This window comes from Tympanuchus pallidicinctus, unplaced genomic scaffold (assembly GCF_026119805.1).
Source record: "Tympanuchus pallidicinctus isolate F22 unplaced genomic scaffold, pur_lepc_1.0 scaffold6, whole genome shotgun sequence".
NCBI classification, from domain to species: domain Eukaryota; kingdom Metazoa; phylum Chordata; class Aves; order Galliformes; family Phasianidae; genus Tympanuchus; species Tympanuchus pallidicinctus.
This window is the reverse complement of record NW_026294780.1, coordinates 15,532,951-15,554,513: the sequence shown is the minus strand read 5'-3', so window position 1 is coordinate 15,554,513 and position 21,563 is coordinate 15,532,951. Positions and strand designations below refer to the sequence as shown.

Genomic DNA, 21,563 nt, shown 5'->3' with positions numbered 1-21,563 from the left:
TGTCCACTGACGTGCATGAAAGAAAATGCTGTCAGGGTTGTCATTGAATTTAACAACTGTATTTTGCAATTCAGTCCCAGTGGACTTAAGAAGATCCTGAACAGACTTTTAGATCTGTACTGAATGTTCGCGTATTACAGCTTGAACTTTAATTTCCAGTTCTTTTAAGAACCAGCCAAACGAAAGAGATGTCATGTTGCAATACTTTCTTCTTTCCCATTTACTGCTAAATTTACATGCGTAAAGGAAAGTGTGCGAATTTTGAGAGCAATCAATTTTTTGGGGTGCTATAGAAATAAAGGCACAATGAATGACAGATTCTGTTCCAAAGATTTTGAAACACAAGATTGATCATCATAAATTGACGAGAAACTCACCAGTGTTTAGATATGAAGAAAGGAGAAAAGTAGTTATCTGCAGTAATGAAGAAATGGAGAAAACCAGAATTACTGTGGAGCTTCATGGTCACTGAGCCCACACCACTATATTACGGACTTTTATTTTGTAACTGCTTATTTTGTACATGGAATGTGATGAATCAGTATTCCCCACACGAAAATGACCCTTGAAGGACATAATTTATTTAACAGTGGACAAGAAGAAAGGAGGTTAATTCCCTGACATTTTAGAAAGGTCATTTGTGAAAGGACAAGTTCACTTCCTGCAGGAAGGGGGATCTGACTGTGATGGACAAGAGGGAGCTGGGGCTTTCGTGAGAGGGCTCAGTCTGGCACAGTGACCATAGAAGATGGATGGGTAAAGGAAATGACAGCAAGAACCTGGATGCAGCCCCGCTAGTCAGAGACTGAAACTAGCACAATAAAAAGCAACTCACCAGGGAATAAAATCAGTTTTAGGGAAAATGGGAAAATTTTCAGCTGATTAAATGTGTGATTCTCAGGAAAGAAATAGAAAAGTTGGGTTTTTTTGATAGCAAATTTAGGGATTTTGCAGTTCCCTTAGACAGCTTTCATAGAAGTAGGCACATTAAAGCAATCTTTGAGTCTAACTGAAAATGGATGGCCTTGGTGCTCCCCTCAGCTCAAAGGAATAAGCTCATAAACCCAGCTGTGGTATAGAGAGTGAGATGGGCAGAGCATGTGGTATTTCTCCTCAAATGTGAATCTCTTTTAGCCACATTTTTCAGTGATTACTGGAATAAACTGAGCTTAAAACACTTTTCTTTCAAAGCTTCCCTGTGTAAGCTGGTTAGCACACACATTATGGCAACCATTTGATTTCTAACTCCTCAAGGCTGTGACTGTGTCCCTTTCCTGCAGCGGGCAGCAGGCCAGGCCTGCAAGGTAGGGAAGAAGGCAGCAGAAGAGGCAGCTTTCCTGACAGTGCAGCATGGCTTCCTGAAGGGCCCATGCTCACCTTTTATTTCATGTAACAGAAGGGCCCGGTCCTCTAGGACACAAAAAAACTTGTCTGAATATAGACAGATCTTTCTCACGTGTCTCAGACTGCACAGTTTCTAGTGCTAAAACATGGAGTAGCAGCGACAGAGTCAGCAGGCTTTGGAAACAGGGCCACAGCTAATGGTTATTTCTAGTTTTAATTTATCTTCTCCTACTTTACAGAAGGGTATTTTGCTGAGTTTCACATTCCAGCTCCTTTTCTCAGAAAAAGCTCCTCTTCTCATTTGTTAAAAAGCCATTTTATTTATATCGAAAAGTAAACAAAAATTAGAAAGTTCACTTTAAGTTAAAAATAACTGAAAAATGAAGATAGTTTGGCATGGTAAAATTTGCTGTTCTTTCAGCTGCATTGTCTGGACCTGTGACATTTTCTCTCAGGACAGCAGTGACCGAATGACATTAATGTTAATTCCAAAGTAGTGATTCAGCTTGCAGGAGGCTCTTGTTTTTTTGGCTTTTTTTTTTTTTTCTTTGTTAAGTGAGGGATAAACATTAAGTCTTCTTTAAAAAAAAAGAACTATGAAAGGATTCTCTTTACCAGAACCACAGTCTTTTTTTTGTAGTCAGTAAATGAAATAATTTTGTACTGTTTTCTGTTCCCACACTTTGATGAATTTGTGATCTTCCAGAAAGTTGCTATGTCACCCAAAAAGATAAAACAAGCATAAAAGAAAACATGCATTGGAATGTCGGTCAAACACTCAGAAAGAACCAGTTAGAAGTTTCTTCATGTCACAAAACACATACAAGCACATGTCAGAAATGCTTTCTGTGCTTTGCAGAGCTGCTGCAGGAAGAATGATACTGGAATCATGCTTTGCAAACATCAGTAAGGGCAAATCTAGACAAAACTTCTCTTGAGTTTCCATGCCAAGCCTTCAAAAGGTCATTGTGTGGAAGAAAGGAGAAGAGGAAGAAGGAGAAGATAAGAGCAGGAAGCAGTAGGCAAGAAGGAAAGGGCTTTTCTGTCTGTAGAGTCAGTGAGGGGATAGCTCTGAAATCCAGAGTGCCATCCCTGCTGAAGTGTGGATGCACAAAAATACTATGAGGTGGGCAGGAATCTTGGGTTTGCAAGGTCTGCAATATTATGCACCAGATATCTGGAGAGCCTGCCTGCTTTCATCTTCTTACTGTGTGGTACATAGGAAGTCTCCTACCAACACAGCACGACTGAGGAGTCAGCTGTAGTAGGGTCAGCATGTATGTCAATGCTAGCTGTAAATTCACATCCTAATTTCCTGGTAATTTACTGCCTTGGTAATACAGAATCAGAATTGAGATATATTAGCAAATATACTGTCTGGTGATGTGAATTATGTAGTAGGATTTGGAAGGCCTTGAAAGGGATATGGTTGGAGGTTTTTTTTGTGTGTGTGTGTGTTTGTTTTTGGTAGAAGGATTGTATTTAATGAACACATGTAGACATTTATCTATCTACATTCAGTGTAGTCATCCCAATGTCCCTTCAGATGAGGGTGACATCTTTTGGCATGATGCAGCCTAATGCAGATGTTCAAACTAGGTCAGATGAATACACATTCAATGTACCAGTTTTTCTTAACTGTCTGTAAGAACTTAGGTCCCTAGCACAAATGTTGACCTCCATATTGTTGCTTTCTAAACTGGGCAAAAAGGTAACATCCCAAACGATCAGGCTCCAGAACTGTACATTTGACAGTTAGAATGAGGATATAAACTTCAGCATGACGATCCTGCTGCTTGAAGAAAAGAGCTGGATGTAAATACAATAAATTTACTGAACTTGGCAGGCAGTGATGCAAATTAGTGGGATTTTCTTGGAAATTAGAAATGATTCAGTGTAAAAAAGTGATCAGATGACGATAATGACATGTAGTCAAGAGCATATTAATTTATTCCAGTTATATCATCTGGCCCCTACCTTGCTTGCTTGCTTTCTGGTTATGCAGAAACATATTTCTTTTAGGCTAGCAGAAGTTACTTAAACATCACCACCTCTGCACAGCTTCTCAGCTCAGTTTCTATCATCTTTTTTTTAAGGCAGAACAAAATTTCTAACTACATTTAACACTAACTACAGCTTTGCTAAGGTTTTTGTATGGGAGGATCATGGTGATCACGGGGAAATCTTCACATATAGAGATCAGAAAAGTGAGCAGAACTGGAGCTGGCCTCACTCTGTGTCAGGTACTTTGGACTAGCACAAGACTGGAAGTGTGATGAATGGCATTTTATGTTGGTAAAATGGAGAGCACCAATCTAACACAGCTATAAAACCAGAAAAAAATATACTTTTACTGGCTTGTAAATATTAGTTCCAACTAAAAGCAGTATTCAAAGAAGAGTTAACTAAAATAACTTAGAGATGCTACTTTGAATCGAACATATGTAGTAAAGTTGAGATCATGAACTGGTGATGTTTTACAGAGCTCTAAAATGACATTGATTTATTCTTGCAAACATTCATTAGCATTTTATTAATTGGAGAAGACAAGATTTTAGTCAACAAAAGAAATCACCAGAGAGGAAAACCACCTTGCCAAATTTGCTCTTCCAAGCAGACAAATATTAATATGAAGGGTGTGGAGCAGGAGCAACTCCCAGTTACATCGTGACAGCTGCTGTATCATGCTTACACAAAAGGGCAGAATTTGGTTATGGTACCTATCAAATGTTGGACTGAATATTTTGAGGCACAGCAAATGCCTGACATTTTTAGCACAATGAGTATGTTTTCAAAACAGAAGAAAATTCTGTTCATTCAGCATGGGTTTTGACAGGATTACAAAAGCCAGACTCTTTCTATGGCAACACGCAATGCGTGGTAATTCTCTGAATCTGCTAGTACCTATACTTTTTTTTTTTCTAATCCTTTCAACTTGTTTTATTAGAGTCACAATACTAGAATCAGCTGTTCCTTATGCCTTTTACTAAATCACAGCCCAGGTAAAATCCTAAAATGTCAGATAGCAAAGGGTGGTGGTCCTGTTTTGGGCAGTGGTACGGCTGCTGCTTGGCCAGCCAGGCTCCTAGAGACAAGACAACAAGCAGCACCTGCTCCTATTGGAACATTTAGTAATAGACCCGAAAACTGATCTGCCAGCCCGATTGTTTTCAAATGGCTTTTGGTGGTGTGTGGGAGTGTTCTCAAGATCCTAAAATTCAGGAAGTTCAACACAGATGTTTTCTGTCAGTAGGCGTTGGAAGCACCAATAGTAACATCTGTTCACTCTTCATATTTGTGAGAACATTTTTTTTCTGTCCAAAAACCATTCACTGTTGAAACTTCTAAATTGTGCAACTGGCCAAAATGTTAAGCTCATTAGGCTGCATGAGTTTAAGAGTATGTGAAAATTAAAAGCCCTGCAGGAACTCAGTCTATCGCATGCCAATTTTTCCATTCTGTGCTCTTCTTCTGTTTAAACAAAACTGTAACTATTTTTGTGGTGGGAACAGCTATCAAAATCATCTTGATCATTCACATATAAGTTACTACTGGCTATTTCAGTTGTAGAAAGAAGCTAAATCTCTTAAAGAGGCTGCAACTGTTTAAGCAAGTTTTGTGTTAAGATACCTTCCCAACCCAGGAGTCCAGAATATGCCGCCAGCAGCCTGTACACTGGACTCGGTGCTCCCCCATGCTCCAAGGAATGTACAGTTTGGGATGGTCTCTGAGTTCCCAGGAAGGCCAGATGACTGGCTCTGAACCACCAGGAAGGACTGGGGGCTTTGGGCCAGATGTGTGCAGCAATCTGAAGAGACACTGTTGATGCAGAATAAGTGACATCTATTTTTCTCCTAATATTTCTGGCCAGATGGGTCTCATGATTAGCAGGGTGCAGTGAAATCATCTGAATGGAGTTTGCACAACTGTTTTCTCTACATGATTTGTGAACATGAATGTAAGTATCAACACGGACAGTCTACAAATTTCAGAAATAGAGATTCTGCTGAAGCTGGCTGTTGAGACAGTTTACTCTGAACCTACAAGAACTATAGGTCTTCCAGCGGATGTTGCTTGCTAGCATCACACTCTAACACAATCACTTTGATGGTGAGTCTGGCTTCACATCGGGTTAGTCTACAAAACAAGAAGTAGTCTATGAGAGGTCCTATCATCCTTAGGTAGTAAGCGGAAATACTGAAACTGTCAACTCTTTTCTTTTATATAACACAGTAAAGCTTCCTGTCTTCTGCGTGCAGAAGATTCTTACAATTTGACAGTACTAGAAGTAGAATCAACTAGATACAGGGAAGTTAACTGATTTGGGAAAAATTATTATTGCAACCAATTACTTGGAGAAGTTTCACAAAAGGTTTTTTTTGGGATTTTTTTTTTTTTTTTTCAAATCAGACAGAAGAGAAAATATTTTCCACTGAATACTGAAGGAAATAGTTTTATATCATCGTGCTGAAAATATATTCTTTTACTGCAATGTAACTTGTAAGAGCTGTCCAGAAGATAGACAAGATAGGCATGTTAACTTGAATAGGAAGATATAGTTCTGCAGATCCATTATGAAATCTAATTTTTCCATTACACTTGGTTTGAGGTAGCCAAGTGTGCCCACACATCTTCTCTGGATTCCAAAATCTCATCACTCATGGGAAACTTTCTGGAGAACATCATTAACAGACTGACTGTTCTACAGCTGTTCATGGGGAAAGCCTATTTATTATTTCAAACACTGATTTCAAAACCAACAGGAAATTTTTAAACCTTTCACTCTAGACAATGTGGGCTACATAGTTGTTTCACCAAAAGATCAGCATGAGAATCAGAGCAAATCATTCTTTTTGATCCGTTATTCCTTTTTAATCTGCAGATACTAAGGGAGTGAGAATACTACTGAACTGTAATGGCAAATAATTTTTCCTTGAAGGAGGACAACTGGTTTGACAGGCTCAGGAGAAAGCTACGGTTGTTCTCTAACAGCAAATGCATCTTACCTGGAGGAACAGATAAGCCTTCCAAAACAGGAGAAACAACAGAAGAAGCCTTTGCATTCTACGGGAATAACAGGTTGCTGAAAAATTTCTTGCAACTACTAATCTGAGTCTCATCACTGGGGTCTGGTTACAGGCTTCAGTTCAAGGAGCTCATTTTCACTACCTCAGATTCTAATGCTGGAGTACCTCCAAGCTTTGTCAGATTGGCACCTTCTTGGCAAAAAACGCAGTCTATTAGTTATCTATTAGTTATCTCTAGCACTATTAGTTATCTAAAAGAAATTAGTGCTGTGTTGTCTTCATGAACTTGTGATTATTCACCTACAGAGGTGCTTCCATGCTTCTCATGGGAGAAACTGCCTTTATTGACAGGGAGATTTGGTTTGTTGGTGATAAAAGGACAGAATGGTGTAGTTCACAGGTTAACCATGACCCTGAACCTCTGCTAGTACACCTCTCTTGCTTTACCCTGACTACTACAAGCAAGGATGAAAGGAAGTAGGAAATAAATTTGACGCTATTCCTCCTTTCCTAAAAATGAACTGACCCTGAAATATCTGTGTCCTAGACTAAAACGTCCTGGATCTAGTGGGTACCTGAAATGACCTCAGCTGCCACTAGCAGCACCAATCTTCTGTGTTTTTGACAGACAGTAACAAATACACTTTGTGTTTATGTGGCTCCTGTGTACCTTTGCCCTCCCTCCCTGCTTTGTCCATGATAAGATGTTTCAACTTTAATTTTCTCACTTCCTCTGCATCTGAGAGAGCTTAGATGCTGAAAAGAACCAATGCTAGCTCTTCCATGCAAGCTAACATCTATATACTTATATTTTTTGTCAAGAGTCAAACGACACTTGTTATATGAAAGCACACAAACTAAACTATATCATTAAGTGCTACAGCACTCGGTACACTGTCATAATGTGGACAGTGAAGTGACTACAGCTTAGAGATTAGTAACCCCCAGTTGACCTGGATAACAATTAAGACTAACTGAATAAGCTGCTCCAGTTGATCCTGCGTTATTAATAACAGCAAAGATGCAAGTCTGTGACTATCTGCCTGTGGAAATACTAGCTGTGTGCTTGCTGCAGTCATGTTTGGGTATGTGTGAGGTCTCTCTCATCTTTACAGATGAAGAAAGCTAGACTTCTGGTTCTACAATACTACAATAATCTTGGCTAAAACCCTGGCAGACCTGTCACTCTACTTGTTATGCAGAACATGCAATTCTGAACTACACTGCCAAAGTTTCTGCTGTTGAGTTACATCTTTCCACAGCAAGACATTAGCAAGCACTCCTGAGAGAAAACTGACTTTTATTTTTCTGAACACATACTGATCATTTCATTATTTTCTGTCATAAGGAACAACTGAAATGCACTTAAAATGAGAGATTTGGATAAAAAGTCAGAGAAAGCCAGATGATGGAGATTTTCAGCCTTTCATGCATGCTTCTGAGTTTGGGCCATACTCTTCTTCTTATTTTCCTGCCACCTCTGAACTAACAAGAAATCCAATGCAGACTTTGAAATGGAGAATATACATGAATTTGTCTTAATGAGGATGAAAGAATATGTATCAGGGGATACATATGCAGTAACAAGTACTGTACTAGAGATCACTGAAAATTTATTCCTAGTTACATTGGTCAGTTAATGTAACATTAGTTCCATAGATATTAATCCACCTGCAACAACAACAAAAAACCTACAACCCTGTCTATTTCCATGTTCTTCTTGGTATTGATGATTTCATGTAGTTCATGCAGATACCTTGAGAAAGTGGAATGAATTCTAAAAGAATACATTTTAGTAACCTTGTGGAGACTGTGCAAGTCAAGAAGAATTTTAATGAAGCATCATAGAAAAAGCATTTGAGTTATTAACTATGTTACACTGTGGACAGAGAAGGAAAAATCAAAACTATTTCCTTTCAGCATTCAATTAAACTACTGTACTTTTGAAAGAACATTCATCTGTTGCAATTTCCCAATTATTTTACTAATAAAGGGCTGTCTAGACATTGAAATGGATATCTTAGATTTGAAACTGTAACTGAAATTTGAAGTATTTTACTTATTTTAGGAAAAATAGTTACAAGTTTTCTGTAGAAGGCCCTCCTAAACCAAACTTTCCCCAACAAATTAAGATTAAAAAAAAGAAAGAAAAAGATGAAATGTATTTTGAAAATACATGAGAAATGGCAAGGCAATAGACCCGAGAAAAGACTAGACATAGGAAGCTGCTTTTCAGTTGTTTAACTTGTAACTTCTCTCAACTCCTGTCCTAGAAAACTGATGACTTCAATTCCCAGTTGAGTATCTAATCCTTGACAGTTGAAAATGATTTGAGAAAATAGCTAATTAACAACAGGACACAGCCTTCTCCACAGCATCAAGAACACTAGTGCCTTAAAGCACTGCTGACAACACGAATAATTGAAATGAAAAAATAAACCAGCTGAAAGTAGCTGGATCGGAATGAGAGCACCCTGGTAGAGGAATGTTGAGAAAGACATGGAGGGGAAGAGCAGTGTGGAGAAGGCAGGGACTCACACAGCCTGGTGATGGGCACAGCCCCCTCGCTGGGTTAAGACTGGCAAGCCTCGGTCTCAAGAAACATTTCTGCTATCTGCACAGTATACTCTTGTTATTATCTTCTCAGTGGGAAACAGCCACCACTCAAATTCTCTGCATTCAGCCTTGGAAAATTCTTATCATGAAGTTACAAAAACCCACCAACCCTCCACCAGGTCTGAAGCAAAGAATGTAGAAGTCACAGTCAATGCATGGGAAACATGGGTGCTTGAGGGTTCCTTGGTTCCCACAAGCTAGTATCTATGATACCCTCCTTCAAATACTAGTGTTATGAAGTTGTTTGGTTAACAGTTTACTTCTAGTCTTTTCTGGTCTGTGCTATTAATAAAGAACATATATATTTTTTTCCTTTTCCTTGTTTTTATATTTATATAAGGTAAAGCTATCAATTTTTAACAAAGGAAAGTGAACAGTAAATCTTGATTCACTTCATTCACTATGGAAGAATAAAACAGTAATACTAAGGAATCAGAAGTTGTTTTAGGAAAAAGGATGTGAACTGGGGCAAGAGATGCTCCAAGAAGCTGTGACAAGGAACACCATTATTTCCAAAGCCTTGACAGCTACGTGCCAGCCATTAAGTCTATTTGGAAATGATACATCTGAGGTGGAGGGCAGTTGAGAAAGAGAGGTGAACCTACATGTAAACTCTTAGAAAGAAAAGTGATAGACATAGACTTGATCCCAGAAGATGACACTGTTCAAGCACACAGCTTCATCTCCCACAGTAGCAGTGCTGCCTTTGAACCATTTTTCAGTTTTGAAAAATACAGACTTTAGATGGAGTATTAGTAGGGTAAAAGAGGGAACATAATTGAAACAAACTAAAATATAGGTCAACTTTTTTAAAAATTATTTTTATTTTTAATTCTTACTGTACTGCTTTGTTGGTTGGTCTTTTAAATTCTTTTTTTTTTTCATTTTCTGCAGTGACTTAACAGGACTGCACTAACAATATTATAATTCCTCTGCAATGAAACGAACATGGGAAGCTTGCTTCTAGGAGAACAGTTCCATCCTGTTAATGACCAGCACTTCCTCACACTCACCACTCTGGAGTTAGGAGGAAATCCTCTTTCACCCAGTTGATATAACCTTTTCAAATGTCAGCAAAGCTTTTAATATTGTTTCTCACAGTATCCTTATTGCTAGAAAAAAAACCATAATGCAATCAAATCATTGGCTGATGGCTCAGTAAAAGAATTATAGTAGATAGGGTTACATCAGGCTGGCAGCCAGTCACAAGTAGGATTCCTCAGGGCTCCATTTAGGGCCAGTTCTCTTTAATCCGTCAATGACTTGGATAAAGGGCTTGAATATATAAAAAATAAGTTTCCAGATGACACTAAAGTCAGAGAAGCTGTTGACTCCCTAAAGGGTAGGGAGATTGCAGAGATAGCCCAACAGACTAGAGAGCTAGGGCCAACTGTGACCTGGGATGCATCTGGCCCAGCACTGCCACCGGACAAGGGAAGGGGTTGTGCCACAGTGCTCTGTGCTGTGTGGCCTCATTTTGAGCACTGGGTGTGGGTTTGGGGGCCACAGTGTAAGTACATAAAGCTATTAGAGAGCATCCAAAGGTGGACTATGAAAATGGTGAAAGGTCCCTTGGTTTGCTCAGCCCAGAGCAGAGGAGCTGAGGGGAGGCCTCATGGCAGCCTACAGCTTTTTACAATGGGAGCAGAGAGGCAGCACTGAGCTCTGCTCTCTGGTGAAAGTGATAAGACTCAAGGGAATGGCATGGAGCTCTGTCAGGGGAGGGTGAGGATGGGGGCTTGGGAAAGGTTCTTCATCAGAGGGTGGTTTGACCCTGGTATGGGTTCCCCAGGGCAGTGGTCACAGCATCAAACCAAGTTCAAGTGTCTGGACAATGCTTTCAGACATAGGGTTTGGATTTTGAATGGTTCTGTGCAGAGCCAGGAATTGTGCTCAGTGATCCATGTGGGTCCTTCCCAACTCAGGATATTTATGTGATTCACCCTTTGCAGACACCCATGTGGGTGTCATAATCCCTATCCCATCTCAGGAGAGCTGCAGGTCTCAGACAAGCTCTTCCGCACCGAGGTGAACTTCTGTCAGTTCGGTATTTCTCAACTATTTTTATTACACCAGTTCACAAGCTTCAGCATCAGCAACAATCCTACAGCACAGAGATAAATGGGACTACTTCAAATTTGTGGAGAACACTAAGAAGTTTGGAAGCATATTTCAGATGACATTTTTTGTGCAGATTTAACAACTTCATAGTAGAAATACTGAAGATACATGCTTGCAAAATAATATAAAATGAGAGAAATATAAAGTTAAAAGTCAAGCTATCACTTAAATTAAGCCTTGTTAAAGCACATGCTAGCTAAAATATGCTTGTATTCTCATAATTAAAAAAAAACACCCACATCAACACTAGAAATTTGACATCTACAGTGGGGTTGAGTGCACCCTCAGCAAGTTTGCTGACAATACCAAGCTGTAGGGTGCGGCTGACACACCACAGGGACAGGATGCCATCCAGAGGGACATGGACAAACTTGAGCAGTGGGTCCAGGTGAACCTCATGAGGTTCAACAAATCCAAACGCAAGATCTTGCACCGGGGTCAAGCTAAACCCTATTACCAATACAAACTGGGGAGTGAAAGGACTGAGTGAAGCACTGCTGTAAAAAACCTGGGGGTACTGATGGGGACTGAGTGAAGAAGCACTGCTGTAAAAAACCTGGGGGTACTGATGGATGGGAAGCTGAATGTGCCCTCACAGCCTAGAAAGCCAACCATATCCTGGGCTGCATCAAAAGAAGCGTGGCCAGCAGGTCAATGGAGGTGATCCTGCCCCTCTACTCTGCATTAGTGAGGCCTCACCTGGAATGCTGCGTCCAGATTTGGAGTCCTCAGTACATAGATATAGACCTGTTGGAATGCATCCAAAGGAGGGCCAAAAAAATGACCCAAGGAAAGGAACATCTCTCCTATGAGGACAGAGAGAACTGGGGCTGTTCAGCCTGGAGAAGAGAAGACTGCGAGGTGACCTGATAGCAGCCTTTCAGTACCTAAAGGAGAGCTACAGGAAAGAAGGGGATAAATTCTTTTGCAATATCTGTGGTGATAGAACAAAGAGAAATGGCTTCAAGCTCAAAGAGAGTAGATTTAGATTAGATATAAGGAAAATGTCCATTACAGTGAGGGTGGTGAGGTGCAGTGGAAGCCCTGTCCCTGGAGACTTTCAAGGCCAGGCTGGATCATGCCCTGGGCAACCTGATCTAGCTGTGGTGTCCCTGTTCACTGTAGGGGAGCTGGACCAGATGGCCGAGGTCTCTTCCAACGCTAAGGGTTCTATGATTCTACGATTTAAAACACATACAGTAACAAAGAAATGCACTGTCTCAAAAGATATGCCTTGGGAAAAAAACAAACAAACAAAAACCCCCAACAGATAATTCTCTGAGATTAAACAGAAAATATGCAAGCATGCATTTAGCACACTTTAAAATTGTTGGTCAGTTCTTTCTCTAAATCTAATAGAACAGTACATGTACATCTTCAGTGAAATGTATAAATTTCAGATTTATAAAACCAATGATATGATAATTTAATGAATTAGAAACCACTACTGAAAATACAAGATTTTAGCTCTACTTTGTTCCACACAGGAGCACTGAAGGTAGGGACTGAAGCAAGATTCCGTGGTTAGACATGACCATCACAAGGGCACAATGCAGGCTATTGTAAGCGGAGACAAAGAAAATCTGAGCATTTCTCCAGCAGATCATCATAGCAAAGTTGACCATCATCATCCTACAGTTCACGAGTACATAAGAGGCCACTGAATGAAATGAGACATGAAAAGGCATTACATGACCTTCAAGATATGACCCAAAATGTGCCTTTCTACCTTTTCAGGTTGAAAGTTTAATAGTTCATTACAGGCAGTACAGGAAGTATCAAAGTCTTACTCAAGGTCAAGTATCTTTGCAGCCACACCTACTTATGTTTTTGCAAGCAATGGTTGAGGAATGTTGGAGATGCATGGGAAAATCTGCAAAGCAATTTCAAATACTTAAAACTTCCTCTTTTAAAGTGCTCCTATATATCCCTTGGGAGACAAAAATGGTACAAAATTGAATAATTCTTTGCAATACATTTGTGGTTGTGTACACTTTCAAAAATAATACTTATTGATTCCTTCCTCTAAAGATTAAATTTTGCCTTGTGGATACCCTTGTGCCACTCATACATCAGTAAATAGCCCTAATGTAGGGCAGTGCATCAGAGAAGGGCCATCAACATGCATTCCTGCAAGGGTTGCTATTCTCCAAGCCAGGAAGCCACTGCCTACATCTAATTGCTGTGGTTGATGGTCAAAGCCCGAAAAATGCCAAGTATGAGTTACTTCTGGCTAAATTAAGCCTCTCAGTTCCTTTTAGAGAGAGACAGGTGAGGTGCAGAAAGGCTCATCACTGCCCTTCCTTGAGGATCATGGGAGCCCACTATGAGGTTTCAACTCTACAAAAAGAAACCAGTTATTTTTTGGCACAAAGGAGATGTTCCTTTGTAGAGGCTGTTGATCTTGCCTTGCTTAAGGGAGAATATGGTGCTATCTTACACTGCCAGATCGTCCCTCAGTGTGGGGTAGCACCCACTATTTGCATCTCCCCAGCATCGTCAGCAGTGCTGCCCATCTGCTTTGAGTAAAAAAGACTATCTCCATGCTACTGATCTAGGCTCTATAAGCAAGAAAAAGTACAGCTCAAGTGCAGTATTCCATTTTCTTTACAGAGTGGTAAAAAAATCACTTAACAGTTGGAAAGACTCATTTTAATTCCCTGCATGAAGATGAAAACATTAAAAATGGACATAAATACCATGAAAATTGTCCCAAGGCCACTATCACAAGCATGAAATATAGAACTCCTTGTTTAAGTTCTCCTACACCATTCCAGTCTACTCCCTCCTCATTATCTCCACAGAAAGACCATTCATTCATGATAAGTTAGTTTGATTAGTTCAGATACTTTTCCATGGCTATTCACATGCTCCAGTCTGCCTTCTCCAAAATAGCTTACATGCTGCAGTCACGGCAGAATTTTTGAATCACTCTCATTAACTTGCTTCAAAATTCATCTGTGCTGCCCAGTGCCTAAACCCACCAAAGTAATCACGATAATATCTGCATGTGATACTGCCAGTTATATATTTGGAACTCTAAGAGAAGAAATAAGGATTAGAACTTCTTTCAGTAATTGAAGTTATTTTGGATTTGCCAGATTTCAGTTGTTGCTCAGACTATCCATGACAGAAGTGCGATAATCCTGTGGGAAAGGATTGTGGAAATGGAGTCCTATCAGTGCAGTCTACTGGTTTGAATGAAAAAAATAATTGGGTTTTGTCAGCTTAATTTGATTATGGGGCAGGCAGGCAAAAAGTGAATATGATCCAGCAACTGACGTACTTCTACCATCAAAATGTATTCACTTTTTGTATTGCTATATATTTTAAACATTTAAAAAATTGTGGCTGAGAAAATTTACTGGCAACTGATACACTCTATTTTTATTTACATTTTATTGGTGAACAATCTTCTGACACCTTTGTAAGTAAATAGACAGTAAGACATATCTCTAGATAAATATCAGTGTTGAGGCATAAACAGTCTGAGGGAGGAGGTTTCCAAAAAATCCCAAGCTGCCGTGTAATACTAACAGGAATACAGTGTGCTCTCAGCAGCACTACTCTGAGCGAGATGTTATGACCATGGATGGTAAAGCAATGAATAAGCTGCAGTTAGTCCTGTTCGTGAAGTGCTGTGTTTGAAGGCTGCACATGAATGCCAAAAAACCTGCACAGTTAAGTGCTGGTAGTCCAGCAGATCCCGAGTGAGCCATATATGAGCTTATCATTCTTAATGTTGTGAAAAACCAAAGTGAAACTCAAGCTAAACCACTGAATTCTTGCAACATTTCTGGAATTACAAGGCTAAAGAAAGCTGGGAATACAAAAACAATCTTGCTGCATCAATTCTTAGGCCATCAATTCTTAGGACAGTCCAAGGAGATTTTAGCACTGAACTTCAGCGCTAAAACCAGAGCTGTTTAGGACCATTTCATTGAATATTTTATCAGAAAACACCAATCCATCAGAAATAATTCTCTTACTGTCTTGATTTAGAAGATGGTGCTGGGGGAGAAGCTGGGACAGATTTGCCAATTCCAGCATCTTGGTCAAAACAAGAGCTGGATCCAACCCTTATGCTGGTGAACTGCTCCAGCACTCTGGTCTGATGTAAGAAGCTCAGGTTCAAGTCTACGGAACAGCTACACTGCCATGTCTTTGTTTCTTTATCTAACTGCCATGTCTTTGTTTCTTTATCTAACTGTGGTTTTCCCTCTCACTCCTTTAAAAAAAAAAAAAAAAAAATTAACAGTTTTGCCTCATTTAGAAATAAATTATCTCAACTTTTTAAAATATTTCAGGACAGCAAAATCAGTTCTGGTAACATTCTGCATACAATAGCAAAAGCAGTTTCCTAGCTTTTGTGCTAGAGGACAGTATGTTTGGTTGATGCTGTCTCCCTCCTCTTACACCTGCTACGCTGTGAATGGAGTTAATGTCACCAGGCTGGCTCTCCTGGCTTTATTCCAGCCTCAGATTTCCATGTGTTGGAACGAAACTTTTCAGCTGCTTCTGCAGAGCAGCTTTAATTCCCCTTTTCTCCGCAGGAGTTTTGCAAAAGAGGACTTAACAGAAGTCGAATCTTTCTTATTTTTCATCTCTTTCCCCACAGAGCTGCTTCTGGGAACTGTGGCCTTGATAACTAAAGCAAATGAGATACCAGCATATGTCCCTTCTTCATTAAATGGGTTTTTATTGCCATCTAGCCTTTATCTTCGCTAATCTTCATGTGAACAGAAGTACAAGTACACAGTCTACAGAACAGAACTCTGATTTATCCCAGAATTGTAGAATATCCCAAGTTAGAAGGGACCATAAGGATCACCGAGTTCATTCCCCAAATGAGAAGTGTCTTCAGCAGGTAGAACTGAGTGAATATCATTCTAGAATATGAAATTCACTGCATTGCAGCAGTGTATGCAGAAAATGTTTCTGCTAGAAACATTCTTATTCTGCTAGAACAAGGCTGTTCCCAGACCAACTTCTGGCTGTTCATAGTTTCTTTACATTGACAAAGTATTCCTGATTCCTAGATTTCTCTGCCTTTCATGATCAGATATTCTTGATTTCTACTTATTTAGACACAGCCTTTGTCACTAATTTAACAGTAAGTGTGTTGCAACAAACTGCATTGCTTTGTCATCCCTAACTCCACTGAGCTCAGTTAAATGATTCCAGTACTAAACCAGTGCAGCTGAACTGGGAACAAATTTGGGCCTAACATCTAACAGATGTGCAATGGGAAAATTTCCAGCGTCTCTCCTTTTTTTTTCTTAGAAAGCAATTTATGGCAAAATCTAGTTTAACTCTAGCTCAGAATCTCTCACAAGAACAAGCTTTAGGAATAACATGAGAATGAAAGAAACCACACTAATATAACAAGAGGGAATAACAGCTCAACTTAAAATACAAACTATTTCACAGACTTATTCATATCCATATTATATAGAATCCTTAAGCTGAAAGCATTCCAAGAATGTGCCATTTACCATTAAATCAATGAAGTCAAAGAGCATGGGAATGTACTTTTAGATCCCAGAAGAATCCATCCAGATTGCACTATCAAAAACCTGCAAGGTTAAAACCAAGCCTGATATTTTGTCCAAAAGCAGGATGATAATTTTTTTGAAAGCCCCTAAATGCATGCATTTAAATAGCATCATTTGGGACCATTTGTCTCAGGAAAGTGAAACAAAGTTGGACAACAATGCTTTCCTTAATAAACATACTCTATTTTCACCCAGTGTACATATGAATGTTTATTGGAAACAAATTTTATGTGAGTTGTTCTGAAAGCAAATCCCTAAAAATAAGTAATTGAAGCTTACTCAAATACATGTCAGAAGCAGGAATTTTGCTGAGTTATTATACGCTCAGCTTTTTCATCCAATGCTTCATATAACGCTAGGACCCCAGCTTCTGAGATAAATATGATTCTTGTATAAACACATTCTTTCCAACAATATTCATCTGGCTCTTTGCGTCTAAAAGAGTACGAAGCATTACAGAGCTCTCAGCACTTCGTCCTCTCTCTCATTCAGCAAGCAAAAATAAATCTTTGCTTTTTCTGCTGGTATATAATATGCAGTGCCAGGAGCTTCAGAATCCTTCCCTTTTCTAGTAGTGTCTAGCGCACTCAAGAACTTGTTGTTAGCCACAGACGTGGAGAAATGTTAAACAAAGTTGCTACTGCATGAGCATCTCCTCCTCTATAAGCTCTTGCAATAGGTTGAAGATTCAGTTGCACTTGAAGAATATTTTTGTTGAGATTAATGTGGCATCACAGCTGGGCTGCTTGCGCAGTTTGATTTAGAGTTGCGTCAGCAGCCTTGCTAAGAGATCCAGCCTGGCTATTTAAAACATGTCTCAACAAGGCGAGAAATCAGATTTTTCACAAATAATAGCCTGGAATTTTCACAGGGAAGCACAGAGGTCTTGATTGCTATTGGTTTTCAAGTGAAGTCATCCTTACACATGCAGGACAGAACCTGGCTCCTGCTTTTTAAGTTGTGGCAAGGTACCTTGGCTGCATTTGAAGAGAAAGATCCAGCACAGCTTCTCACCTCTTGGATTTAGATACTCATCTCCTGACTGTATCAGGATCAGACAGGTGCACCTCACCTCCTTTTTTCCCTTCTGCCCCATGCTGGAAATGCTCTAAGCTCATGAAGAAAGATGAAGAGAGCCTGAAGGGACACCCACACTGCAGGGCTGGCTGCAGAGGGACCTCCAGAACACTTCAGTTAAACACAACTTTAATGAACAAACTAGTACCAGTTACATGCGGACAAGAATCAGAAATTCAGAGCAGTACAACAATTTCATAGCTAAGAAACTGCATTAACATTCTGTGTGCCTGAGTAGTTTAATTCTCAGCTTCATCGCAGATTTCCTCCTTAACACAGGCAGATAACATTTCCTTTCTTCAAGTGTTTGCTTTCTCTGCTTCAATAAGCAGCATACCATGCAGAGGTGAAACTGTATCTTTTGCCTCTTGTTTACATAACTTTTGAGTATTAAGCCTCCTTTCAGGATTAGGATCAAACTGCTGTGTGAATAATGATGGTGGTAGTAGAGCTATAACTCAGCCTGTTGTACCAATTTGGAAGTGTTCATAAAAGAGGCCCGTTTTTATTCTTGTGTTTATTTCATATTACGAAGAAAACTTCAGTGAAGTTATTCATATGACTTTCCTCATCAGTAAACTCATACTCCTTGCCAGATTTATCCAGTAAAAGCATGAGTAAGCAGGCCTGCACATGCAAGCATGCACTCAGCAACATCTCCATGTCATGCAGGTGTCTGTCTTTGTGCAGAGGGAAGGCACAGCTCCTTCACATTGGCTCCTCACTCTTTACTGCACGTCTGCTGAGCCCCATTTCCTGGAGGTCCACCTTCAGGGAGAGAAATGTGATATGGGCAGCTTTCTATATTTAGATCTGAGAACAACTGAGAAGTCCAATGTTGGCTGCACTGAGTGGCTTTTCTGCCTATTGCCATGCCTACAGCAGCCCTGAAAATTCATGCTTTGCATAGCAGAGGGCCATGTTTCTCTACTAACCATGAGCTGGCTTATGCTCTATTTGCATTTATAGAGCCTATCAGTAATACTGAGACAAGAAAGAGGACAGATGAAAACCAGACCCTGATCCACCAAAGCATTCCTTTCAGTGTTGCATTACTCAAACTATAATAAAGCACTTCTCATAAAATAGAAGCTACTTTTTTCTCTTTAGTACTTTATGGTGGAGTTCTACATAAGTGTATGCTCCTGGCACAGAAACCTAAAAAAATCTTTTCCTGTTTCTTTGTTTGCATATATCTACATGTGCCAAAAGGAAGTATGTTTGGACATTATCAAGCAGCTTGCTGAGAAGCTGTCTTAAACGTGAGGTTTCTTCTTTCCTACTAGCTATTATGATTCCTTATCTCAAGTATTCAAGCTATTTACTAATTAGTCTATCCTCTGTTGTTTTTCTGTACTTTTGTTTCACAAAGCAGTTGCTATGAAAAGAATAACTTGTGGACATGAAAATTTTGTCCATTTTTAATATAAAAGCATCCTCTTTTTTATAGAGTAGGAAGGTTAATAATTATTTCTGGGAATATCACCATTGAAAGCAAGTAGAATATTGTTGTGAGGTTGCTTGAAAAGCTGGTGAAATAAAAGGACCAAGTGAATCTTGCGTGAGTAATTGCTGTCAGGAGATACTACTAAGACCTGAGTCATACAACTGAAATGAGAAGAAAATACACCCCATCTATTTGTCCTTATGTAAGATATGTGAAACATAAAGGCTTCAGTTATTTTTCAGTGCAAAATCTATTTTCCATTAACTGTTACTCAAACACTTGTCCGTATGCTAACATATTTAGAGGTCTGTTCAAACACAATGCTCACTAATTTGCCAATACCACTAGAAACAGGTTAAAAAAGGATGTGAACTATATAGGGGAGCAGAAACTTCTGTCAAGCTGTGCAGCATTCTGCTTTAGCTGGCACTACCCTTGCTTTGGTATTGCACAGCTGGAATTCACAACTAGAACATGGAGACAGAGAGTTTGTTTCTTTTTAAAAGGTAGATGGTATCAAATCCAACTTCTAAAATCTTCCAACAGAAACATCTTTCCATCTGTTGCTATAGTTTCTTTATCCTGAAATTGTTCTGTGGAATTTCCTGTTTACTCTCAATCCACTAATTTATAGATCACGTCCTTTGAAACCAATGAAGAATTTGTGTAATTCTCATTCACTGAATTCCTTCATTATACTTCTTTGCAATAAACTGGATTACTATCTTAATGTGCCTAAGTTCAGGAGGCTTAACATTTCTTTGCTACGGATTTTTTTATGAGATTCAACTTAATTGCAAGTTTGAGCCTCTTACTGACAATTACCTAATTAAAAAACAAAATTAAATTCAAAGTGCATTACAAAGTAATGCTACCACTACTTTTGAATTTCCTTGTTTTGTTGGTGCTTCCAGTACTTACTAGTTGTACCTGAAATAGCAGCAAAATGTATCTCCTATTCACTTACCTTCTTATAAATCCTTCTCCTCATCACCTTTATGCCTGATCCCCAAGCACTGCATCAGACCCTGCAGCACCAGCTCAAAAGGGAACAGCTTGTGAGTGTTTTTGTACAGAAATCCACTTCAACTGTTTGATGGAGCTGACAGAACAGGCAGCATTTCCACAAAGTGAGCTGTGGGTCTCATCTCTACCTGCACAGATGTTTCATGACCAATGGAGGGCAGGGCCCAGCCCTTCCAGCCCACTCCCTTCCCCTCTTGTCATGCTTCCTGTCCAGAAATCATAGAATGGCCTGAATTGAAAAGGTCCAGAGCGATCATCTAGTTTCAACTCCCCAACCACAGGCAAGATCACCAACCACCAGACCAGGCTGCCCAGAGCCACATCCAGCCTGGCCTTGAATGCCTCCAGGGATGGGGCATCCACAGCCTCCTTGGGCAACCTGTTCCAGTGCATCACCACACTCTGTGTGAAAAACTTCCTCCTAACATCTAACCTAAATCTCCCCCGTCTCAGTTTAAAACCATTCCCCCTTGTCCTATCACTATCCACCCTTGTAAACAGCCATTCTCCCTCCTGTTTATACACTCCCTGAAGAGAGCACTGGAAGGCCACAATGAGGTCTCCCTGCAGCCTTCTCTTCTCCAAGTTAAACAAGCCTAGTTACCTCAACCCTTCTACACAGGAGAGCTGCTCCAGCCCTCTGATCCTCTTAGTGGCCTTCCTCTGGACTTGTTCCAAGAGCTCTGCATCTTTCTTCTACTGGGGGCTCCAGGCCTGGAAGCAATACTCCAGGTAGGGGAGAAATGCCCCTCTGGCAACATCAGGCACAAACCCAGTCTCTGCTACCCACCCTAGGCAGTGTGTAAGGATAGAAGGATGAGTCACTCTTTCCCCCTGGCAAAAGCATGCACTTCCACCCTTAGTCCATCCATACTGGCAGTTTTCCTGCTACTGGGAACATGGTAGGAAGCCACCATGGGAAGCTGCAGGCACAGCACTGTGGCTCTTGGTATCACTCAGCAATGTTATAAAATTCATTGGAACACTGTGATTTGGTATACTTATCAAAGTACGATTTATACTGCTAAGCCCTTACCGCATTTTGTAGGTGTTTTGTTGAAAATCTTCCAAAGATTGACTTGGGATTGAGGTTCATTTTATCTCAGCAGAAAGGTACATTACTCAAATACAGTAAGGAAAGGCTATTTGCTGCTGAGCAGCTAGACCTGGCACGTGACTACCTCATAAAATCCCCCTTTCAGCCCTGACTCCGTCCAGGTGAAAGGAAAGGCTCCTCTGCTCCTCCATCCACAGCATCAGCAGAGTGTTCCTGGCACCCACAGGGCTGAGTGAAGGTGGTGTGCCTCATAGCCCAAACCAGCCCTCAGACAACCAGAACATTACACTGAC

General features: G+C 40.0%; 1 protein-coding gene across 2 annotated transcripts in view; it reads right to left on the bottom strand.

Moving 5' to 3' along the window:
- The window catches only part of COL4A2 (collagen type IV alpha 2 chain), a 140,177-nt gene that overhangs the window by 57,366 nt on the left and 61,248 nt on the right, over positions 1-21,563 (bottom strand). The window lies entirely within an intron of this gene.